Consider the following 23,561-nt stretch of genomic DNA (forward strand, 5'->3'; position numbering starts at 1 on the left):
TGTATGAGGGAGCGCAAGACCTACAAAAAAGTCTCTTGGACCCATATGCTAAAATGAACAGGAAGTGAGCTACGAATTTTTGAATGTCCCATTTTTGACAATTTTTGCACATTCACAGGGGGCAGACTTTTGCCCACTTCTCCTACACGTTTCATCTGACTGAGTTAAGACTTGACCTGGACCATGTCAAGACCTGAGCCAACGACAGGGGGAAAAATCTTGACCTTTCGAAATACTATATGATGAAGGCGGGGCATCAAAATTTGTGTTTCGCACTGAAAAAGGATATGCTTAATTACTCCCCGGTACATGCTCCAAAATATCCCAAACTTGACATGTATGTTTATCGTCAAGGCCTGAAGCTATCTCTATGACAACATTCAGTTATATATGCAGCGCCACCTAGCCCTTGTGGCATAAAAAAAAAATACCCCACATACGGTATTTTGTACAAAAAATGTAAACTCATTCTAAGTGTGATAACTATGTCATTTATGAATATTCTTTTAGTTTCCACCACTCAAAATGTTCACTGGCATCAGACTTATCCAAACATATATATATTTTTATTTATTTTTGATAGCCCCTGTGGACATTAAAAGCAATATCGTGAATGAAGGATATGCTTAATAACTCCACGGTACATGCTCCAAAAAAAATCCCACACTTGACATGTATGCTTATAATCAAGGCCTGAAGGTATCTTGATGACAACATTCAGTTATAAATACAGCGCCACCTAGCCCTTGAGGCTTATATAAAAAAAAAAAACCACATACGGTATTTTGTACAAAAAAATGTAAACTCATTCTAAGTGTGATGACTAAGTCATTTCTGAATATTCTTTTAGTTTCCACCACTCAAATTGTTCACTGGCTTCACACCGATCCAAACGTATGTACGTTTCCATTTTGTTTTATTCATTTTTGATTGCCCCTTTGGACAATAAAAGTAACATTGTGCAATGAGTACAACGAGCGATGATGTATATATACACTTTTACAAAAAATACCAATCAGGGCAACTCATTGCCTAAAAATAAAAAAGGACGCAGATTTTTGCAGGTCTTAACAATCCCCAAAACCCGTTGAGCTTGACACACACTGGCAAAAAAAATATTCTACATGTAAACGTTTATTATGCCATTTTCAAAGAAATTTTGCTTCCAATATGCCAGTACCCCAACGTGCCAGTACCCTAACGTGCAAGTACCCCAACGTGCAAGGACTCCAACGTGGCCCGGGCTGCGAGGGCCCTTTATAGCTGCTCGCAGCTCTAGTTATTATTATTATTCTTCTTCTTTATTCTCCGCAAACAATCGCGATTTTGGGTACCTAAACATTCACGAAAACTCACCGAACTTTGCACACTCCTCAGGCCCGGCGAAAAATTTGATATTATTAAGTCGTCATAACAATGCGACTCGATAGCGCCCCCTAGCGTAGAAAAATAAAAACCAAGCCCGGCACGTTTGAGCTAGAGCAACAAAAATTGGCAGGCACGTGTAGCACCCCGAGACGCACAAAAAAGTCTGTTGGGACCATGTAGCTAAAATGTACAGGAAGTGAGCTATGAATTTTTTTATGTCCAATTTTGGCCTATTTTGGCACATTCACTGTGGTCATGCTTTTTCCCCCTTTGCAAACATTTTTCATCCAATTGACTTCAAACTTGGCATTTATCATCTCAAGACCTGAGAGAAAAACTGGGCAAAACATCTTGCCTTTTTGAAATACTATATGACGGGGGCGGGGCATCAAATATTGCCTTTAAAATTTCATTTGTCCAGAAAGAGCAAATGCTTAATAACTCCCATGTTCAAGCTCCAAAAAATCTCAAACTTCTCAGGCAACGTAATAGTCACCGCCTGAAAACATCTATATGATAAAATTCAGTTATACATATAGCGCCACCTAGTGGTTACAATAAATGTCATACTTTACGTTTTTAGCTACTGTGCTGAGCTTGTTGAAGGGATCCATTTGAAAATTGGTCAGAAAAGGCTTAAGATGTGGATCATGCCCCACACCGAATATTGTAACTTTTCGCCAAAGGGCGTGGCCGCTACGGTGACGCAAAGTCTGAAGATTTTTCGTGAAAATAAAAGCTGCATTAACTTGACCGAGATGATCCTATCTTCTCAAAATTTCACACATTTGATGAGAGTCCAGCCCTAAAGACATCTACTGACTTATATTTCATCTAACTGATAGCGCCACCTAGTGGCAATTTTTTTTATTACGAATTTTCTTCTATGTTTTTCTCCAAACACGTTAACTGGACCTACCTCATATTTGCTCAGATGAGGGTTTCGGCCTTCATGATGTCACAACACGAAGTTTGTGAGTTTTCGCGAATTGCTGTGGGTGTGGCTAAGCGCTGTTCGCCAAGAAAACAACGCCAGTTTTGAGGGTCTAAACATGCACAGAAACTCCTGAAACTTGGCACACACATCTGGCCTGGTAAAATGAGCAATATTTTATTGTTGATTGTGCTATTTTTACAAAAATGACTCAATAGCGCCCCCTAGAAGTTTTTAACGAAGCAGCCCCGGTTGTACGTTTAAGCAAGAACGACGAATATTTTTAGGTGTATGAGGGAGCCCAAGACCTACAAAAAAGTCTCTTGGACCCATATGCTAAAATGAACAGGAAGTGAGCTACGAATTTTTGAATGTCCCATTTTTGACAATTTTTGCACATTCACAGGGCGCAGACTTTTGCCCACTTCTCCTACACGTTTCATCTGACTGAGTTAAGACTTGACCTGGACCATGTCAAGACCTGAGCCAACGACAGGGGGAAAAATCTTGACCTTTCGAAATACTATATGATGAAGGCGGGGCATCAAAATTTGTGTTTCGCACTGAAAAAGGATATGCTTAATAACTCCCCGGTACATGCTCCAAAAAATCCCAAACTTGACATGTATGTTTATCGTCAAGGCCTGAAGCTATCTCTATGACAACATTCAGTTATATATGCAGCGCCACCTAGCCCTTGAGGCATGAAAAAAAAATACCCCACATACGGTATTTTGTACAAAAAATGTAAACTCATTCTAAGTGTGATAACTAAGTCATTTATGAATATTCTTTTAGTTTCCACCACTCAAAATGTTCACTGGCATCAGACTTATCCAAACATATATATATTTTTATTTATTTTTGATAGCCTCTGTGGACATTAAAAGCAATATCGTGAATGAAGGATATGCTTAATAACTCCACGGTACATGCTCCAAAAAAAATCCCACACTTGACATGTATGCTTATAATCAAGGCCTGAAGGTATCTCGATGACAACATTCAGTTATAAATACAGCGCCACCTAGCCCTTGAGGCTTATATAAAAAAAAACCCACATACGGTATTTTGTACAAAAAAATGTAAACTCATTCTAAGTGTGATGACTAAGTCATTTCTGAATATTCTTTTAGTTTCCACCACTCAAATTGTTCACTGGCTTCACACCGATCCAAACGTATGTACGTTTCCATTTTGTTTTATTCATTTTTGATTGCCCCTTTGGACAATAAAAGTAACATTGTGCAATGAGGACAACGAGCGATGATGTATATATACACTTTTACAAAAAATACCAATCAGGGCAACTCATTGCCTAAAAATAAAAAAGGACGCTGATTTTTGCAGGTCTTAACAATCACCAAAACCCGTTGAGCTTGACACACACTGACAAAAAAAAATATTCTACATGTAAACGTTTATTATGCCATTTTCAAAGAAATTTTGCTTCCAATATGCCAGTACCCCAACGTGACAGTACCCCAACGTGCCAGTACCCTAACGTGCAAGTACCCCAACGTGCAAGGACTCCAACGTGGCCCGGGCTGCGAGGGCCCTTTATAGCTGCTCGCAGCTCTAGTTAGGGCCCGAGCAGCGACCGCTGCGAGGTCCCTATTGTTTTTGTAAAAATTATTATTATTATTATTATTCTTCTTCTTTATTCTCCGCAAACAATCGAGATTTTGGGTACCTAAATATTCACGAAAACTCACCGAACTTTGCACACTCCTCAGGTCCGGCGAAAAATTTGATATTATGAAGTCGATATAACAACGCGACTCTATAGCGCCCCCTAGCGTAGAAAAATAAAAAACAAGCCCGGCACGTTTGAGCTAGAGCAACGAAAATTGGCAGGCATGTGTAGCACCCCGAGACGCACAAAAACGTCTATTGGGACCATGTAGCTAAAATGTACAGGAAGTGAGCTATGAATTTTTTAATGTCCAACTTTGGCCTATTTTGGCACATTCACTGTGGTCATGCTTTTTCCCCCTATGCAAACATTTTTCATCCCATTGACTTCAAACTTGGCATTTATCATCTCAAGACCTAAGAGAACAGTTGGGCAAAAAGTCTTGCCTTTTCGAAATACTATATGACGGGGGCGGGGCATCAAATATTGCCTTTAAAATTTCATTTTTCCAGAAAGAGCAAATGCTGAATAACTCCCATGTACAAGCTCCAAAAAATCTCAAACTTCTCAGGCAACGTAATAGTCACGGCCTGAAAACATCTATAGGACAAAATTCAGTCATACATATAGCGCCACCTAGTGGTTACAATAAATGTCATACTTTACGTTTTTAGCTACTGTGCTGAGCTCGTTGAAGGGATCCAGTTGAAAATTGGTCAGAAAAGGCTTAAGATGTTGATCATGCCCCACACCGAATATTGTAACTTTTCGCCAAAGGGCGTGGCCGCTACGGTGACGCAAAGTCTGAAGATTTTTCGTGAAAATAAAAGCTGCATTAACTTGACCGAGATGATCCTATCTTCTCAAAATTTCACACATTTGATGAGAGTCCAGCCCTAAAGACATCTACTGACTTATATTTCATCTAACTGATAGCGCCACCTAGTGGCAATTTTTTTTATTACGAATTTTCTTCTACGTTTTTCTCCAAACACGTTAACTGGACCTACCTCATATTTGCTCAGATGAGGGTTTCGGCCTTCATGATGTCACAACACGAAGTTTGTGAGTTTTCGCGAATTGCTGTGGGTGTGGCTAAGCGCTGTTCGCCAAGAAAACAACGCCAGTTTTGAGGGTCTAAACATGCACAGAAACTCATGAAACTTGGCACACACATCTGGCCTGGTAAAATGAGCAATATTTTATTGTTGATTGTGCTATTTTTACAAAAATGACTCAATAGCGCCCCCTAGAAGCTTTTAACGAAGCAGCCCCGGTTGTACGTTTAAGCAAGAACGACGAATATTTTTAGGTGTATGAGGGAGCCCAAGACCTACAAAAAAGTCTCTTGGACCCATATGCTAAAATGAACAGGAAGTGAGCTACGAATTTTTGAATGTCCCATTTTTGACAATTTTTGCACATTCACAGGGGGCAGACTTTTGCCCACTTCTCCAACACGTTTCATCCGACTGAGTTAAGACTTGGCCTGGACCATGTCAAGACCTGAGCCAACGACAGGGGGAAAAATTTTGACTTTTCGAAATACTATATGATGAGGGCGGGGCATCAAATTTTGTGTTTCGCAATGAAAAAGGATATGCTTGATAACTCCCCGGTACATGCTCCAAAAAATCCCAAACTTGACATGTATGTTTATCGTCAAGGCCTGAAGTTATCTCTGTGACAACATTCAGTTATATATGCAGCGCCACCTAGCCCTTGAGGAATAAAAAAAAAATACCCCACATACGGTATTTTGTACAAAAAATGTACACTCATTCTAAGTGTGATAACGAAGTCATTTCTGAATATTCTTTTAGTTTCCACCACTCAAAATGTTCACTGGCATCAGACTTATCCAAACATATATATATTTTTATTTATTTTTGATAGCCTCTATGGACATTAAAAGCAATATCGTGAATGAAGGATATGCTTAATAACTCCACGGTACATGCTCCAAAAAAAATCCCACACTTGACATGTATGCTTATAATCAAGGCCTGAAGGTATCTCGATGACAACATTCAGTTATAAATACAGCGCCACCTAGCCCTTGAGGCTTATATAAAAAAATAAATAAATACCCCACATACGGTATTTTGTACAAAAAATGTACACTCATTCTAAGTGTGATAACTAAGTCATTTATGAATATTCTTTTAGTTTCCACCACTCAAATTGTTCACTGGCTTGACACCGATCCAAACGTATGTACGTTTCCATTTTGTTTTATTCATTTTTGATTGCCCCTTTGGACAATAAAAGTAACATTGTGCAATGAGTACAACGAGCGATGATGTGTATATACACTTTTACAAAAAAATACCAATCAGGGCAACTCATTGCCTAAAAATAAAAAAGGACGCTGATTTTTGCAGGTCTTAACAATCACCAAAACCCGTTGAGCTTAACACACACACTGGCAAAAAAATATTCTACATGTAAACGTTTATTATGCCATTTTCAAAGAAATTTTGCTTCCAATATGCCAGTACCCCAATATGCCAGTACCCCAACATGCAAGTACCACAACGTGCAAGGACCCCAACGTGGCCCGGGCTGCGAGGGCCCTTTATAGCTGCTCGCAGCTCTAGTTATTATTCTTCTTCTTCTTCTTCTTCTTCTTCTTCTTTATTCTCCGCAAACGATCCCGATTTTGGGTACCTAAACATTCACGAAAACTCACCGAACTTTGCACACTTCTCAGGCCCGGCGAAAAATTTTATATTATGAAGTCGTCATAACAACGCGACTCTATAGCGCCCCCTAGCATAGAAAAATAAAAACCAAGCCCGGCACGTTTGAGCTAGAGCAACGAAAAGTGGCAGGCACGTGTAGCACCCCAAGATGCACAAAAAAGTCTATTCGGACCATGTAGCTAAAATGTACAGGAAATGAGCTATGAATTTTTTAATGTCCAATTTTGGCCTATTTTGGCACATTCACTGTGGTCATGCTTTTTCCCCCTCTGCAAGCATTTTTCATCCAATTAACTTCAAACTTGGCATTTATCATCTCAAGACGTGAGAGAACAACTGGGCAAAAAGTCTTGCCTTTTCGAAATACTATATGATGGGGGCGGGGCATCAAATATTGCCTTTAAAATTTCATTTGTCCAGAAAGAGCAAATGCTTAATAACTCCCATGTTCAAGCTCCAAAAAATTTCAAACTTCTCAGGCAACGTAATAGTCACGGCCTGAAAACATCTATATGATAAAATTCAGTTATACATATAGCGCCACCTAGTGGTAACAATAAATGTCATACTTTACGTTTTTAGCTACTGCGCTGAGCTCGTTGAAGGGATCCAGTTGAAAATTGGTCAGAAAAGCCTTAAGATGTTGATCATGCCCCACACCGAATATTGTAACTTTTCGCCAAAGGGCGTGGCCGCTACGGTGCCGCAAAGTCTAAAGATTTTTTGTGACAATAAAAGCTGCATTAACTTGACCGAGATGATCCTATCTTCTCAAAATTTCACACATTTGATGAGAGTCCAGCCCTAAAGACATCTATGAACTTATATTTCATCTTACTGATAGCGCCACCTAGTGGCAATTTTTTTTCTTACGAATTTTCTTCTACGTTTTTCTCCAAAAACGTTAACTGGACCTACCTCATATTTGCTCAGATGAGGGATTCGGCCTTCATGATGTCACAACACGAAGTTTGTGAGTTTTCATGAATCGCTGTGGGCGTGGCTAAGCACTGTTCGCCAAGAAAACAACGCCAGTTTTGAGGGTCTAAACATGCGCAGAAACTCATGAAACTTGGCACACACATCTGGCCTGGTAAAATGAACAATATTTTATTGTTGATTGTGCTATTTTTACAAAAATGACTCAATAGCGCCCCCTAGGAATTTTTAATGAAGCAGCCCCGGTTGTACGTTTAAGCAAGATCTACGAAAACTTTTAGGTGTATGAGGGAGCCCAAGACCTACAAAAAAGTCTCTTGTACCCATATGCTAAAATGAACAGGAAGTGAGCTACGAATTTTTGAATGTCCCATTTTTGACGATTTTTGCACATTCACAGGGGGCAGACTTTTGCCCACTTCTCCTACACGTTTCATCTGACTGAGTTAAGACTTGGCCTGGACCATGTCAAGACCTGAGCCAACGACAGGGGGAAAAATTTTGACTTTTCGAAATACTATATGATGAGGGCGGGGCATCAAAATGTGTGTTTCGCAATGTAAAAGGATATGCTTGATAACTCCCCGGGACATGCTCCAAAAAATCCCAAACTTGACATGTATGTTTGTCGTCAAGGCCTGAAGTTATCTCTATGACAACATTCAGTTATATATGCAGCGCCACCTAGCCCTTGAGGCAAGAAAAAAAAATACCCCACATACGGTATTTTGTACAAAAAATGTAAACTCATTCTAAGTGTGATAACGAAGTCATTTATGAATATTCTTTTAGTTTCCACCACTCAAAATGTTCACTGGCATCAGACCTATCCAAACATATATATATTTTTATTTATTTTTGATAGCCTCTATGGACATTAAAAGCAATATCGTGAATGAAGGATATGCTTAATAACTCCACGGTACATGCTCCAAAAAAAATCCCACACTTGACATGTATGCTTATAATCAAGGCCTGAAGGTATCTCTATGACAACATTCAGTTATAAATACAGCGCCACCTAGCCCTTGAGGCTTATATAAAAAAAATAAAATACCCCACATACGGTATTTTGTACAAAAAATGTACACTCATTCTAAGTGTGATAACTAAGTCATTTATGAATATTCTTTTAGTTTCCACCACTCAAATTGTTCACTGGCTTCACACCGATCCAAACGTATGTACGTTTCCATTTTGTTTTATTCATTTTTGATTGCCCCTTTGGACAATAAAAGTAACATTGTGCAATGAGTACAACGAGCGATGATGTGTATATACACTTTTACAAAAAAATACCAATCAGGGCAACTCATTGCCTAAAAATAAAAAAGGACGCTGATTTTTGCAGGTCTTAACAATCACCAAAACCCGTTGAGCTTGACACACACACTGGCAAAAAAATATTCTACATGTAAACGTTTATTATGCCATTTTCAAAGAAATTTTGCTTCCAATATGCCAGTACCCCAATGTGCCAGTACCCCAACGTGCAAGTACCCCAACGTGCAAGGACCCAAACGTGGCCCGGGCTGCGAGGGCCCTTTATAGCTGCTCGCAGCTCTAGTTATTATTATTATTCTTTATTCTCCGCAAACGATCGCGATTTTGGGTACCTAAACATTCACGAAAACTCACCGAACTTTGCACACTCCTCAGGCCCGGCGAAAAATTTGATATTATTAAGTCGTCATAACAATGCGACTCGATAGCGCCCCCTAGCGTAGAAAAATAAAAACCAAGCCCGGCACGTTTGAGCTAGAGCAACAAAAATTGGCAGGCACGTGTAGCACCCCGAGACGCACAAAAAAGTCTATTGGGACCATGTAGCTAAAATGTACAGGAAGTGAGCTATGAATTTTTTAATGTCCAATTTTGGCCGATTTTGGCACATTCACTGTGGTCATGCTTTTTCCCCCTCTGCAAACATTTTTCATCCAATTGACTTCAAACTTGGCATTTATCATCTCAAGACCTGAGAGAACAACTGGGCAAAACATCTTGCCTTTTTGAAATACTATATGACGGGGGCGGGGCATCAAATATTGCCTTTAAAATTTCATTTGTCCAGAAAGAGCAAATGCTTAATAACTCCCATGTTCAAGCTCCAAAAAATCTCAAACTTCTCAGGCAACGTAATAGTCACGGCCTGAAAACATCTATATGATAAAATTCTGTTGTACATATAGCGCCACCTAGTGGTTACAATAAATGTCATACTTTACGTTTTTAGCTACTGTGCTGAGCTTGTTGAAGGGATCCATTTGAAAATTGGTCAGAAAAGCCTTAAGATGTTGATCATGCCCCACACCGAATATTGTAACTTTTCGCCAAAGGGCGTGGCCGCTACGGTGACGCAAAGTCTGAAGATTTTTTGTGAAAATAAAAGCTGCATTAACTTGACCGAGATGATCCTATCTTCTCAAAATTTCACACATTTGATGAGAGTCCAGCCCTAAAGACATCTACTGACTTATATTTCATCTAACTGATAGCGCCACCTAGTGGCAATTTTTTTTCTTACGAATTTTCTTCTACATTTTTCTCCAAACACGTTAACTGGACCTACCTCATATTTGCTCAGGTGAGGGTTTCGGCCTTCATGATGTCACAACACGAAGTTTGTGAGTTTTCGCGAATTGCTGTGGGTGTGGCTAAGCGCTGTTCGCCAAGAAAACAACGCCAGCTTTGAGGGTCTAAACATGCACAGAAACTCATGAAACTTGGCACACACATCTGGCCTGGTAAAATGAGCAATATTTTATTGTTGATTGTGCTATTTTTACAAAAATGACTCAATAGCGCCCCCGAGAAGTTTTTAACGAAGCAGCCCCGGTTGTACGTTTAAGCAAGAACGACGAATATTTTTAGGTGTATGAGGGAGCCCAAGACCTACAAAAAAAGTCTCTTGGACCCATATGCTAAAATGAACAGGAAGTTAGCTACGAATTTTTGAATGTCCCATTTTTGACTATTTTTGCACATTCACAGGGGGCAGACTTTTGCCCACTTCTCCTACACGTTTCATCTGACTGAGTTAAGACTTGACCTGGACCATGTCAAGACCTGAGCCAACGACAGGGGGAAAAATCTTGACCTTTCGAAATACTATATGATGAAGGCGGGGCATCAAAATTTGTGTTTCGCACTGAAAAAGGATATGCTTAATAACTCCCCGGTACATGCTCCAAAAAATCCCAAACTTGACATGTATGTTTATCGTCAAGGCCTGAAGCTATCTCTATGACAACATTCAGTTATATATGCAGCGCCACCTAGCCCTTGAGGCATAAAAAAAAATACCCCACATACGGTATTTTGTACAAAAAATGTAAACTCATTCTAAGTGTGATAACTAAGTCATTTATGAATATTCTTTTAGTTTCCACCACTCAAAATGTTCACTGGCATCAGACTTATCCAAACATATATCTATTTTTATTTATTTTTGATAGCCTCTGTGGACATTAAAAGCAATATCGTGAATGAAGGATATGCTTAATAACTCCACGGTACATGCTCCAAAAAAAATCCCACACTTGACATGTATGCTTATAATCAAGGCCTGAAGGTATCTCGATGACAACATTCAGTTATAAATACAGCGCCACTTAGCCCTTGAGGCATAATATATATAAAAAAAAAAAAACACATACGGTATTTTGTACAAAAAATGTAAACTCATTCTACGTGTGATGACTAAGTCATTTATGAATATTCTTTTAGTTTCCACCACTCAAATTGTTAACTGGCTTCACACCGATCCAAACGTATGTACGTTTCCATTTTGTTTTATTCATTTTTGATTGCCCCTTTGGACAATAAAAGTAACATTGTGCAATGAGTACAACGAGCGATGATGTATATATACACTTTTACAAAAAATACCAATCAGGGCAACTCATTGCCTAAAAATAAAAAAGGACGCTGATTTTTGCAGGTCTTAACAATCCCCAAAACCCGTTGAGCTTGATACACACTGGCAAAAAAAATATTCTACATGTAAACGTTTATTATGCCATTTTCAAAGAAATTTTGCTTCCAATATGCCAGTACCCCAACGTGCCAGTACCCTAACGTGCAAGTACCCCAACGTGCAAGGACCCCAACGTGGCCCGGGCTGCGAGGGCCCTTTATAGCTGCTCGCAGCTCTAGTTCTTCTTCTTCTTCTTCTTCTTCTTCTTCTTCTTCTTCTCCGTAAATGATCTCATTTTTGAGGGCCTAAACATTTACGAAAACTCACCAAACTTTGCAGTCTCTTCGTGCCCGGTGAAAAATTTGATATTATGTAGTTGTCATAACAACGCAACTCTATAGCGCCACCTAGCGTAGAAAAATAAAAACCAATCCCGGCCCGTTTGAGCTAGAGCTACGAAAATTGGCAGGCACGTGTAGCACCCCGAGACGCACAAAAAAGTCAGTGGAAGCCATTTCCTAAAATGTAAAGGAAGTGAGCTATGAATTTTTGAATGTCCAATTTTGGCCCATTTTGGCACATTCACTGTGGTCATACTTTTTCCCCCTTTGCAAATATTTTTCAGCCAGTTGACTTCAAACTTGCCATGTATCATCACAAGACCTGAGACAACAACTGGGCAAAATATCTTGACTTTTTGAAATACTATATGACGGGGGCGGGGCATCAAATATTGCCTTTAAAATTTCATTTGTCCAGAAAGACAAAATGCTGAATAACTCCCATGTACAAGCTCCAAAAAATCTCAAACTTCTCATGCAACTTAATAGTTACGGCCTGAAGACATCTATATGATAAAATTCTGTTATATATATAGCACCACCTAGTGGTGACAATAAATGTCATACTTTACGTTTTTAGCTACTGTGCCAAGCTCTTTGAAGGGATCCAGTTGAAAATTGGTCAGACAAGCCTTAAGATGTTGATCATGCCCTACACCGAATATTGTAACTTTTCGCCAAAGGGCGTGGCCGCTACGGTGCCGCAAAGTCTGGTAATTTTTCGTGGCAATAAAAGCTGCTTTAACTTGACCCAGATGATCCTATCTTCTCAAAATTTCACACATTTGATGAGAGTCCAGCCCTTAAGACATCTACGTACTTATACTTCATCTTACTGATAGCGCCACCTACTGGCAATTTTTTTTCTTACGAATTTTCTTCTACGTTTTTCTCCAAACACGTGAACTGGACCTACCTCATATTTGCTCAGATGAGGGTTTCGGCCTTCATGGTGTCACAACACGAAGTTTGTGAGTTTTCGTGAATTGCTGTGGGCGTGGCTAAGCGCTGTTTGCCAAGAAAACAACGCCAGTTTTGAGGGTCTAAACATAAACAGAAACTCATGAAACTTGGCACACACATCTGGCCTGGTACAATGAGCAATATTTTATTGTTGATTGTGGTATTTTTGAAAAAAAGACTCAAAAGCGCCCCCTAGAAATTTTTAATGAAGCAGCCCCGGTTGTACGTTTAAGCAAGAACGACAAATATATTTAGGTGTATGAGGGAGCCCAAGACCTACAAAAAAGTCTCTTGGAACCATATGCTAAAATGAACATGAAGTGAGGTACGAATTTTTGAATGTCCCATTTTTGACGATTTTTGCACATTTACAGGGGGCATACTTTTGCCCACTTCTCCTACACGTTTCATCCGACTGAGTTAAGACTTGACCTGGACCATGTCAAGACCTGTGCCAACGACAGGGGGAAAAATCTTGACTTTTCGAACTACTATATGATGAGAGCCGGGCATCAAAATTTGTGTTTCGCACTGAAAAAGGATATGCTTAATAACTCCCCGGTACATGCTCCAAAAAATCCCAAACTTGACATGTATGTTTATAGTCAAGGCTTGAAGCTATCTCTATGACAACATTCAGTTATATATGCAGCGCCACCTAGCCCTTGAGGCATGAAAAAAAAATACCCCACTTACGGTATTTTTACAAAAATTGTAAACACGTTTCACAATGAAAAAGGATATGCTTGATAACTCCCCGGTACATGCTCCAAAAAATCCCAAACTTGACATGTATGTTTATCGTCAAGGCCTGAAGTTATCTCTATGACAACATTCAGTTATATATGCAGCGCCACCAAGCCCTTGAGGCATAAAAAAAAAAATACCCCACATACGGTATTTTGTACAAAAAATGTAAACTCATTCTAAGTGTGATAACTAAGTCATTTATGAATATTCTTTTAGTTTCCACCACTCAAAATGTTCACTGGCATCAGACTTATCCAAACATATATATATTTTTATTTATTTTTGATAGCCTCTATGGACATTAAAAGCAATATCGTGAATGAAGGATATGCTTAATAACTCCACGGTACATGCTCCAAAAAAAATCCCACACTTGACATGTATGCTTATAATCAAGGCCTGAAGGTATCTCTATGACAACATTCAGTTATAAATACAGCGCCACCTAGCCCTTGAGGCATATTATATAAAAAAAAAAATACCCCACATACGGTATTTTGTACAAAAAATGTAAACTCATTCTAAGTGTGATAACTAAGTCATTTATGAATATTCTTTTAGTTTTCACCACTCAAATTGTTCACTGGCTTCACACCGATCCAAACGTATGTACGTTTCCATTTTGTTTTATTTATTTTTGATTGCCCCTTTGGACAATAAAAGTAACATTGTGCAATGAGTACAACGAGCGATGATGTGTATATACACTTTTACAAAAAATACCAATCATGGCAACTCATTGCCTAAAAATAAATAAGGACGCTGATTTTTGCAGGTCTTAACAATCACCAAAACCCGTTGAGCTTGACACACACTGGCAAAAAAAAATATTCTACATGTAAACGTTTATTATGCCATTTTCAAAGAAATTTTGCTTCCAATATGCCAGTACCCCAACGTGCCGGTACCCTAACGTGCAAGTACGCCAACGTGCAAGGACCCCAACGTGGCCCGGGCTGTGAGGGCCCTTTATAGCTGCTCGCAGCTCTAGTTAGGGCCCGAGCAGCGACCGCTGCGAGGTCCCTCTTGTTTTTGTAAGAATTCTTCTTCTTCTTCTTTATTCTCCGCAAACGATCGCATTTTTGAGGACCTAAACATTTACGAAAACTCACCGAAATTTGCACACTCTTCGGGCCCGGCGAAAAATTTTATATTCTGATGTTGTCATAACAACGAGACTCTATAGCGCCCTCTAGCATAAAAAAATAAAAACCAATCCCGGCACGTTTGACCTCGAGCTACGAAATTTGGCAGGCACTTGTAGCACCCCGAGACGCGCAAAAAGTCAATGTAGCAAAAATGTACAGGAAGTGAGTTATGAATCTTTGAATGTCAAATTTTGGCCCATTTTTGCACATTCACTGTGGTCATACTTTTCCCCCCTTTGCAAACAGTTTTAATCTGTTTGACTTCAAACTTGGCATGTATCATCTCAAGACCTGAGAGAACAACTGGGCAAAACATCTTGCCTTTTCGGAATACTATATGACGGGGGCGGGCCATCAAATTTCATTTGTCCAGAAAGACAAAATGCTTAATAACTCCCATGTACAAGCTCCAAAAAATCTCAAACTTCTCATGCAATTTAATAGTCATGGCCTGAAAACATCTATTGAATAAAATTCAGTTATACATATGGCGCCACCTAGTGGTGACAATAAATGTCATAATTTACGTTTTTAGCTACTGTGCCGAGCTCGTCGAAGGGATCCAGTTGAAAATTGGTCAGAAACACCTTAACATGTTGATCATGCCCCACACCGCATATTGTAACTTTTCGCCAAAGGGCGTGGCCGTTATGGTGCCGTAAAGTCTGAAGATTTTTCCTGACAATAGGTCGCTTGCACATGTCGTCACTCCCACCACGGATTTGTTGTTGTCGCCATCCTGGGTGGTCTCCACCATCCACGTAGTGATTCGTTCAAACTCGTATCACGTTTGTTGTCTGCGGTTAAAATGGCACATTGTTGCTGCATTATTGGCTATTCGAACAAAGCCAAGGGAGAAAATGGTCGGTCTTTCTTTTCCGAATTCCGAAAATAATTAGGAACCAGGGCCTGGAGACAGAGGAGTGCGGACTCCGGAGGGAAGTCGTTACTTTGGGCTCGTGTGTGCAGCGATCACTTTGTGAGCGGTAAGCTTGTTTACCTTTATTTAATGCATGAGGATTAATAACGTTTCGACCGCCCATATATGGGCAAGTTGCTTATTTTTTGGAGTCATGAGCAAGCAAGTTCGGTAGTACAAGCTGGCTAGCGGACGTTAGCCGAAAGCTAACATCGAACATTTTCACCCAAAGTAGTGCCAGTGCAAAGTGTTTACTGCCGAAATTGGATGGATTAATCTTGGGCTCTTAATGCCGATAACATGTTTTTTGGTGGCAAAATGTAAACTTGGACAAAAAGAGACAGAAGGGGGTGATGCAAGAAAACAGACCCCCGGGGGTGATCCAAGAAAACAGACCCCCGGTAGCCTACACATCATGCTAAAGAACTTATTCACGGCCACCCTACTGCGGCAAAATAACCAGTCTTTCCATATTTTATTTGTTTATATATTTGTTTATTTTAACAGGTCGCCCTGCGCCCGTTTTTCTGTCCAATCATCCCGACTGGGCTCCAACATTAAAGTTGGGTCCCAAGTTACAACATCTATGTCTCAGCCCAGTCGGTGCCAAGATATGAACGTGCACAGGAGACAAGCAAAGAAAAGACGACTCGAAGTGGCAGAGAGTTTGTTGCAGTTATGCAGCCAGATGGCTCCAGTAACCTGTACCCTCAAGTACTGCTGACATCATTGACTCTGGTATGCCACTCAGAATTCATTACATTGTATGCATGAATGAATGTATGTGTTTATGTTTGTGTGTGTACACGCACCTTATATTTTAGAGACATTTGGAAGTGTTTATAGAAATAAGTATTTGCCTGTAGGAATGTTCATACATTAAAAAATGCAACAAAATGTGTAAATTTCTTTTACACTGACAAAAAAAAAAGGCTGGTTACAGGAACAGTACTATATTAAACCTATTACTGGTACCGTATTTTTTTTGTGATCTTTTTATTTTTTTATTTTTATGTCTTTTAGGGATCTCATGCCAAACCGACTTGATTGCCAATGACATGATGGAAACGAAGGCGAGCATCAAAGCATTGGAGGAGGACAACATGCGACTGTTTGTTTGGAGCTAATAAAGGCAGCGATTATACAAATTCTATTGTTGGGTTTGTTTACAAAGCTATACATAATACAAATGACAGGATTTGACTCAATGTGCAATATGGTCCCTCTTAAAATAATGGCATAAATCTCTATTATTTCTAAAAACACAAAAAATGAAGTGAATAATGATTAGATGTAGTATTTTCACGGATAAAATTGAACTGTTAATTAATGTAGTTTATTTTAGCACAGGTGCATACCATCCTGAGATATTTACATAAAAAAAAAAATATATATATATATATATATATATATATATATATATATATATATATTCATTCATTCCTTACTGCTTATCCTCACGAGGGTTGATAATTTGTGTCAAAATATTAGGCCATTATTTCAAGAGTATGACGGTATGATGTAATGTTGATGGGGTACGCAATGACTTTCATTATGCTATGTACAGAGGAAAAAGTTGCTCTCTTTTAAATTTGTTTAATGTAAGACAAGTACCAGTACTGTGTTACAGTTTTCCCAATAATCCTTGTTTCACACTTGTCACAAAACCGCTGTCCTTTTGGCAGTCTAGATTGGCACACTTCAAGTGATATCATTTGATTTTACAATCTGCTGCAGCACAAAAAACTACTTTACTCCGCGTCTTTGAAGTACATGAGCAAGTGGTAGGTGACAGCGGCTGAGCAGGAACACTGGAAGTCCACTGCTGATCTAGTAAATGCTCTCCCGAGCAGTTCAGGTAAGGGGGGCTTTTTGGAAAAAAAAAAAAAAAATACTCTGGCTTTTCCAGCTGGCCAAAACGAGCGATCTGGGTGGACTCGCTCAATGTAAATATCACACTTTGTCCACACCACAAAGTCGCAGAAGTCCCGTCCAGTTAAACTCATCTGTGCCTGAATCTGAAAATATTACAAACATTGTAATGAAAATATGAAACATAGAATTAAATAAGAAACTACAAAAAGTAAAGCCATACATACCTGGTAATAATATTGGTGTTGTCGTGACAAGTGATGGGAATTGTTGCCATCCGGCACCAGACAGAAATTGAGTGTTGTGACAGCCTCCTTAACCGTGAGATCATAAGAAAAGCTGTCAGTATGCTCAGTAGTTACCATGAACACGTTTTATTGTACTGGAAACTGAAACTAAAAATACGTCCTCTGAGAGTGGTTAACCTTAAGCATTTAGAATAAGTTGATTAAGTAACTTGTAACTAGTGAAAGGGTAGCATTAAATTTAATTAAGCCACGGGGAGGCTGTGCATAATTACTTTTTATTCTTATACGCTCTGCCATATTTGCCTGTTATAAAATTGTTAGAAAAACCACATCAGGTAAACCCAGCTGTGCATGTAAACACAATGATAACAGGAAGCCTGAGAACAAATCAACATTTTTGTGTGCAGAATTACCAACACCATGTGGTTTACTTACGTGCAACAACAACAGTTTCTTCTGATGCGATGTTAAAGTTTACACTCTGTATCCACCCGCTTACAAAATAATTGTAAGCCTCCAGGGATTTGTTGGCGTGTTATGGAGCATGTTGTCAACATGAGGTAGTGAAAGATGTCCAGAGAAGTCACATTTGGCCAGCAAGCTTTCTCCGTCAAAAAAAATCAACATTGGTCAGGACGTAATTAGGATCAATCCCACCACACAGAGACACCTTCTGCCTGTATCGTTGTTTTTGATCTTCCGGTAAATCGTGAAAATACTGCGAAAATTACATCAGGTTGATAAGCTCTACCGTGTAACTCGCGAGTGTACCTTGTGAACCGGCGGACCACCCAATATGGCGCCCGAAGAAAAAACTCCCATGATGCATTACGATGTGCAAGCGACCTATAAAAGCTGCATTAACTTGACCCAGATGATCCTATCTTCTCAAAATTTCACACAATTGATGAGAGTCCATCCCTTAACTCATCTACAAACTTATATTTCATCTTAATTATAGCGCCACCTAGTGGCAATTTTTTTCTTCAACGTTTTTCTCCAAACACGTTAACTGGACCTACCTCATATTTGTTCAGAAGAGGGTTTCGGCCTTCATGATGTCGCAACACGAAGTTTGTGAGTTTTCGCGAAACGCTGTGGGCGTGGCTAAGCACTGTTCGCCAAGAAAATACGCCGATTTTGAGGGTCTAAACATGCACAGAAACTCATGAAACTTGGCACACACATCTGGCCTGGTAAAATGAGTAATATTTTATCATGTATTGTGCTATTTTTAAAAAAATGACTCAATAGCGCCCACTAGAAATTTTTAACTAAGCAGCCCCGCTTGTACGTTGAATCAAGATCTTTGGAAATTTTTAGGTGTATGTGAGAGCCCAAGACCTACAAAAAGGTCTCTTGGACCCATGTGCTGAAATGAACAGGTAGCGCTACAAAATTTTGAATGTCCCATTTTTGACGATTTTAGCACATTTACAGGGGGCATACTTTTGCCCACTTCTCCTACACGTTTCATCCGACTGACTTCAGACTTGACTTGGACCATGTCAAAACCTGAGCCAACGACAGTGGGGAAAATCTTGACTTTTCGGAATACTATATGATGAGGGCGGAGCATCAAATTTTGTGTTTCGCAATGAAAAAGGATATGCTTAATAACTCCCCGGTACATGCTCCAAAAAATCCCAAACTTGACATGTATGTTAATATTTAAGGCCTGAAGTTATCTCTATGACAACATTCAGTTATATATGCAGCGCCACCTAGCCCTTGAGGCATGAAAAAAAAATACCACACTTACGGTATTTTTACAAAAAATGTAAACTCATTCTAAGTGTTATAACTAAGTCATTTATGAATATTCTTGTACTTTCCACCACTCAAAATGTTCACTGGCATCAGACCTAACCAAACATACATATTTTTGTTAATTAGTTTTATTGATTTTTGATAGCCTCTATGGACATTAATAGCAATATCGTGAATGAAGGATATGCTTAATAACTCCCCGGTACATGCGCCAAAAAATCCCATACTTGAAATGTATATTTATAGTCAAGGCCTGAAGGTATCTCTATGACAAAATTCAGTTATAAATACAGCGCCACCTAGTCCTTGAGGGAAAAAAAAAAATATGCCTCACTTACGGTATTTTTAATTTTTTTACGGTGAATTTTCACGAATCGGTGTGGGCGTGGCTAAGCACTGCTCGCCAAGAAAACAATGCCAATTTTGAGGGTCTAAACATGCACAGAAACTCATGAAACTTGGCACACACATCTGGCCTGGCAAAATGAGCAATATTTTATCATGGATTGTGCTATTTTTACAAAAATGGCTCAATAGCGCCCCCGAGAAAAATTTCACGAAGCAGCCCCCGTTGTACGTTTAAGCAAGATCTATGGAAATTTTTAGGCGTTTGGGGGAGCCCAAGACCTACCAAAAAAAAGTCTCTTGGACCCATATGCTAAAATGAACAGGAAGTGAGCTACAAATTTTTGAATGTCCCATTTTTGAAGATTTTTGCACATTTACAGGGGGCATACCTTTGCCTACTTCTCCTGCATGTTTCATCTAATTTGCTTCAAACTTAACCTGGACCATGTCAAGACTTAAGCCAACGACAGGGGAAAAAAATCTTGACTTTTCGGAATACTACATGATGAGGGCGGGGCATCAAATTTTGTGTTTTCAGATTAAAAAGGATATGCTTAATAACTCCCCGGTACATGCTCCAAAAAATCCCAAACTTGACAGGTATGTTTATAGTCAAGGCCTGAAGGTATCTCTCTGACAACATTCAGTTATATATGTAGCGCCACCTAGCCCTTAAAAAAATACCTAAAAAATACCCCACTTACAGTATTTTTACAAACATTGTAAACTCATTGTAAGTTTGATAACTACGTCATTTATGAATATTATTTTACTTTCCACCACTCAATATGTTCACTGGCATCAGACCAATCCAAACATATGTACTTTTTTATTTAGTTTCATTTTTTTTTATCGCCTCTACGGACAATAAAAGCAACATTGTGCAATGAGTACGAGCGACGATGTGCATATGTACTTTTGCAAAAAATACCAATCAGGGCAACTCACTGCCTTAAAATTAAAAAAAAGACGCTGATTTTTGCAGACCTTAACAATCACCAAAAACCATTGAGCTTGACACACTCATCACACCTGGCAAAAAAAAAAATAAAATCCATGTAATGGTTTATCATGCCATTTTCAAAGAAATTCTGCTTCCAATGTGCCAGTACCCCAACGTGGCTCGGGCTGCGAGGGCCCTTTATAGCTGCTCGCAGCTCTAGTTAATTTTGTATTCTAAGTGCCTTTTTTTCCCACAAAAACAGCATGTGGGCTGCAACTGCCCTTTCCCCTTCTTCTTCTTTTCTAATTTTAATAAAATTGATTTTTGGATATTAATATCGATTTGATTCATAAATGAGAATCTCGATTCTTTTATGAATCGATTTTTTTTGGCACACCCCTAATTATGAGTAGCGCTAGGAATCGATTCCGATTTCCAGGATTTTTTCAATTCACAAGTGCCGGATTCGTATTCAATACACGATTCACAACGATTTTCGATCCATTTGTGGAATTCATGCAGCACCTATTTTAGACAGTTAAAAGTACCAGTGCTGCAAATAGTAGAAACTTCTTGCATGAGTAAAAATATTAATATTTACATTAAGAATTTGAATCCATTGCAGTTACATTAATACAGTGGTACCTCTACTTAAGAAATTAATTGGTTCTGGAAGAAAGTTCTTAAGTAGAAACATTTTCCATGTAAATGCCCTAATCCGTTCCAAGCCTCCCAAAATTCAGACATAAATGTTTTATAAAGCATAAAAATGCATCAAAACATGTAACAAATACATGTTACAATTAGATTATTACACAATAAATGAGTGCATAATGTAAATAACAAAGAATAGAGTAGAGAATAAAAATGATGGTCATTTACCTTTTTAACTGCTGTCCTCATCGTTTTTTTTTGCCCTCTGGTTCATGTTCTCCTCTCTCAGAAGTGTTTTTTTTTTTTTTTTTTTTTTTTTTGCCTGGTGTTTTGTAAAGAACTGATCCATGGATGTTTTTTGTTGTTGTTTTTTTTGTTTTTTTTTAAAAAACAATCCTTCGTAAATGTCCAAGGCAAACATCATCTTAGTGAGCAAACGCCCGACTGGTGAACACTTTTTCTGGGTGATTCTTTTAAACAAATTCTGAAACTTCATGGAAACTTCCGGTATGGCGAGGCATTTTTTTTTTTTTTTTAAAAAGGCCCGTCTCGTCGCAATTAAAAACTTGACGCTGTATAGACACCGATCTAGTATACGCTCATAGATACCGATGGTAGAGGTTCCTCTTAGCCAATGGGATGCCAGAACGATGCACAAACACCGATCTAGTATACGCTCATAGGTACCTATGGTAGGAAATACCCATAGCCGAAAGTATGTTGCGTTCGGTAATGTATTTTTACCTTTCGTATCTAGAAATTTCTTCCGTAACGAGGCAATATTTTCCCGTTGAGGCGTTTCGTAACTCGAAAATTTCGTATGAAGTTCGTAAGTAGAGGTTCCACTGTACTCTGTTTTATTTAACATGGCCTTATAAAAACAATAAATAATTATTTAAATCACAACCACAGTACGGAATGTTCGGAAGCATTTGTTTGCGTGTGTTAGATGTGTGTGTGGGTTGGGGGCGGGGTCAATATATCGATACATGGTTTTATGTATCGATATTGGGATATGAAAAGGTGTATCGATACTATATCGATATTTTGAACCCAGCCCTAATTCTTAGTATTACTGGCAACTTTATTTTATGGTAGAAAATGATGCATATAACTGCCTTATGAGGGCATTGGAGTTGTGAGCTACGAAGGGGAACTGAGCAAGTTAGAAGGTCTTCTTACCTCCTCGTTCTAGGGCCGGGTTCGGCAACTCCTTTCTGCTTCAACTCCAATCTGAAGGCACATTCTCATCTGAAAGGTCAGGATCCAAATCTGGCTTATACTCGTCATCCTCCAAATCGGTGTGATTGTCGTGATGATCGGTCATCCTCCCGGTAGTTGTCCTCGCTGGACGCGGCCGGCGGAGCGTCACTCAACGGCTGCTCGACACGTTTCTTTGACGTGAAACTTGATCGCCGCCATCATCCTTTGATGACGATGCTTTTACAGCCGAAAATAATGGGGGTAGACCGATTATCGGCCGGGCCGATTATCGGCATGTTGACAAATATCGGCATCAGCCTATTTACGAATCTGAAGGCTGATAAATCTGGAATCTCGCCGAACAGTGAATGCTTGAGAACGTATAGCAATTTTTTTTTTTTATCAGGATTTGTAAGATGTTCACAGGCAATTTTTTACTTGTTGCTAAGACATTTCGAACATATTCAGACAATTTGTCACTGTCTGCAAAGATCTTTTGACGAAAACCCAAAATTAGATACATTTCAATTTAAATACATTTGTCACTATATTTACCATTTATTTATTCACTGCAAACACTGGGAAGTCCCAACCCTATTTAATTCATAAAAAATAAATTAATTTAGAAATTATATTGAAATTTTGGAAAAATATTATTAACAGTAGAACACAGTAGAAAACTATTTACTTATTCACTGCAAACACTGGGAAGTCCCAACACTTTTTAATTCATAAAAAAAGCTAATAATTTTGGCTCCTCATCAGGCGCTAAACTCTCCACGCGTGAATCGATACTGCAAGTGCTGCTGTTCATGTCTGTGTAAGGGACTCAGCCAATCACGTAACTGGCTCCGCCTCATGTCATTTGATTGACAGACCAAATCATTCGGCTTTAAAACGCCAT

The 23,561-nt window shown here is 39.1% G+C and overlaps 1 protein-coding gene and 1 long non-coding RNA gene across 3 annotated transcripts in view; both read left to right on the forward strand.

Moving 5' to 3' along the window:
* The window catches only part of alg14 (ALG14 UDP-N-acetylglucosaminyltransferase subunit), a 49,306-nt gene that overhangs the window by 16,488 nt on the left and 9,257 nt on the right, over positions 1 to 23,561 (forward strand). The gene's annotated exons all lie outside the window — the stretch shown is intronic.
* Positions 15,491 to 16,767, forward strand: LOC144009562 (uncharacterized). The gene is made up of 3 exons (XR_013280962.1): positions 15,491 to 15,686; positions 16,127 to 16,357; positions 16,643 to 16,767. It is a non-coding gene; the product is annotated as an uncharacterized LOC144009562 (long non-coding RNA).

The sequence above is a fragment of the Festucalex cinctus genome, chromosome 20 (genome assembly GCF_051991245.1).
Source record: "Festucalex cinctus isolate MCC-2025b chromosome 20, RoL_Fcin_1.0, whole genome shotgun sequence".
In the NCBI taxonomy this organism is placed as follows: domain Eukaryota; kingdom Metazoa; phylum Chordata; class Actinopteri; order Syngnathiformes; family Syngnathidae; genus Festucalex; species Festucalex cinctus.